The 3,284-nt window shown below is 44.5% G+C and overlaps 1 pseudogene; it reads left to right on the forward strand.

Moving 5' to 3' along the window:
• The first annotated feature begins 363 nt into the window (after nucleotides 1-363).
• On the forward strand, nucleotides 364-1,110 carry LOC113177245 (tricarboxylate transport protein, mitochondrial pseudogene; annotated as a pseudogene).
• The last annotated feature ends 2,174 nt before the right edge of the window (nucleotides 1,111-3,284 follow it).

Raw genomic sequence — 3,284 nt, forward strand, 5'->3', positions numbered from 1 at the left:
GGAATCTGCCAAATATAATTCTCCAACTAATATATCTTACTAGTGATACAAAATATTTAAGTCTTTTTTTATTAAAAAAACAAGTTTAAAAAATTGACTAAAGTGGCCACCCCACTCCTGGGGCCATAACTGGTCACCCCTGCTGACTCCACGGACCTACTGCCCAGTGTGGGAGGCTGGGACACGTGGCCCACACTGGGCTGCCCACCTCCCGCCCACCATGGCCATGCCCCATAGGCTGCCCACCTCCCACCCTCCCAACCCAAGCTCCGGGGGCAGCTGCACCCTGCACCCAGAAAAGCCAAGCTGACACACCCCAGGAAGGCAATCCTGGCAGATGACATCGAGATCTGTACGACAACAATGTTCCTAAGGGAGTACGTGAATCCACAGCTACAGCTGGATGGGGCTCACCCGCGATATGGTACTGGGACACCGGGGAACTGCGTGCCGCAGATGGTCCTGGGCCTGTACCTCGGCCTCAGCTCTCTGCTCTACGGCTCCATCCCCAAGGCGGCCAAGGTTCGGAATGAGTTCTTCAGCAATCACAAACGTGACGCCCAGGGAAGGAGGACAGCACGCGGGGGTGGTCATGTGCCCCATGGAGGCCATCAAGGTTAAGTTCATCCATGACCAGACCTCCCCCAACGTACAAAGGACTCTTCCACAGGGTTGGGGAGATTGTACAGGAACAAGGAGTGAAGGGGACCTACCAGGGCCTCACTGCCACTATGCTGAAAACGGGCTCAAACCTAGCCATCCGCTTCTTTGTGATAACCTCCCTGCACAACTGGTACAGAGGGGACATCCACAACAAGCCCAGGAACCCACTGACGGTCACCAGGGTCTTTGGAGCTATTGCTGGTGCAGCCAGTGTCTTCGGAAACATGCCTCTGGGTGTGATTAAGACTCGGACGTAGGGCCTGGAGTCACACAAATACCGGGGAACACTTGGGACTGTGGCTTGCAAATTCTGAGGAAGGAGGAGCTGAAAGCTTTCTACAAGGGCACTGTCCCCGGCCTGGGCTGGATCCGCCTGCATGTGGCCATTGTGCTTCTCATCTACCATGAGGTGGTAAAGCGCTCAACAAAGTGTGGAAGACAGACTAAGCCCAGAAAGTTGGGGGGTGGGGGAGGCGGGATGGGCTGCCCTAGGCACCTCCAGACCAGCCCCCAACCCATGTTTCACACAATTCCAGTGCAGTCATGCCACAAGGCCCATTTCCCTCTTCCCTTGAACTCCATGGCTTGGTTCATTCATGGTAGCCATCACGTATTCCATAGTGCCATGTCTCCCTGATATTTATGTGGCACTACCATTGTGTTTGTGTCCAGCTTGGCCAGGGGTGAGTGTCCCTCTGGCTTGTGAATCTGTGCCCATTAGTCCATGTGCTTACTTATCAGCTCTGTGCCTGTGTTTTATGTTCTGTGTCATGTGATCCTTCACCTGCTTCCCAGGGTACTGGTGTGGCCTGGGTCCCCAATCTTGTAGGCCATGGCCCCATCACAGTTGGATGCCTTCAACCCTGGGCAGCAGGGGCACCCTGCCCAGGCCTACCACAGCTGCCTCTAGCCCTCCACCTGGCCTCACTGCATTCCAGCAGCTGTGTGCCCCCTACTTCTCTCGCCATTGGCCTTAACTAGCTCTTGGACCTTCCCTCCACCCAGGACAGGGTGATACCCACCACTGTCAGGACCACCCTGCCAAGGCATAATAAGCCAGATCCTGTCTCAATAAATAAATAAATAGATAGATAGATAAAATAAAAATCAACTAAAATTAAATCCATGACATAGAATTTCATTACTTCACCAAATACTGAGAAACACCATCACACCAAGCCAAAAAATTAGGATACTTTTGGGGATTCTGGTGACTTCTAAGCATAGCTGTAAGGTCAATAAAGACAATTTGAAGATGTATAATATAAATTTTTGTTACAGTATAAATTTCCTTTTGTTTCATATGTCAAGGGAAGGTGGTACCTCCTACAGTCTACTACAAGCAGCCACATATATCCCATTTAATTTTCAGAACAGTCCTGTAGTTCAGGTAGTACTGTAGCATTTAAATGTGCAGGAAAATGAATCCATGTTTTCTGAGTCCATAACTCCAGCCCCTGGAGACATTACTTCTCACTTGTATTTTGTTAAAGCATTAATATTCAAAACTGTATTAAATTCTCTAAACTTCATATTCTAAACTGAGTTAAATAAGTGAATCTACTACACTTACACGTTCAAACTATGTTAAGATAACTATGATAATAATGATATTCACACATTGGTTATTTCTTAAGTACTTACTATATGCCAGATGTCAATCTAAGGGTTTCACATACATTTTCTTACTTAAAACTGACAACTACCTTATGAACAAGATACTATCATTTCTATTTACAGATAAGAAATTGAAAGTTGAATATATTAATTCATGTGTTTTATAACAGCTAACAAAAAAAAGATAAGATTCAAACCCAAGTCTTCTTTAATCCCAACTCCCTGTTCTTAACCATTATCTATGTAAAGTGACTAGAAACCCAATGTAATTACCTAAGAAGAAAAAAGGAAAAGAAAAATAGTAAGCCAAAGAATCCAACTATCCCTTCTTCAACAATATACAAATAGCCTGTAGTGTTCAACAGATATTATTTATAAATAATAAGTGTATAATAAAACATAAGTATATAATAAATAAATATTAGGACATTGAAATTCTCCAGAGTCATAACTCTAGAGGACAAATGGCATCCAACAAGGAAGAACAGTTTGGAGATTTTCTAGTTATAACCCAGTCCTTAAACAATAAATGCCCACTGTACCTGTAGAAACTTAAACACGGGCTATCTATATACCTAAAGGATCAATATTACTAAGATCAAAGGGAAGAAAGAAGCTCAAATGCTGAATGAGTATTGAAAATAAACTTTCTATTCTTGACTACAAAATTTAAGAAGTAATTTAAAATATAAGTATTCAAGGATACACTGCTGCATTTGGTATAGGAAACAGGATCAGATTATGACTGCTAGAAATCAAACTTTAAAAAGAGCCGAAAAAGCTTACTAATGTATGTGCCCCCTCCCCATTCCTATGTTAGAATTAAACCCCAAGGTGAAGTATTAAAATCACTGGGAGATGATCAAATCTAAGGGCTCTACCTGATGGATGGGATTAGTGTCATCATAAAAGGGCTTGATGCCAGGCACAGTGGCACTCGCCTGTAATCCCAGTGGTTGAGAGGCCGAGGCAGGAAGATCACAAGTTCAAAGCCAGCCTCAGCA

Source organism: Urocitellus parryii, chromosome 10, assembly GCF_045843805.1.
Source record: "Urocitellus parryii isolate mUroPar1 chromosome 10, mUroPar1.hap1, whole genome shotgun sequence".
Taxonomy (NCBI): domain Eukaryota; kingdom Metazoa; phylum Chordata; class Mammalia; order Rodentia; family Sciuridae; genus Urocitellus; species Urocitellus parryii.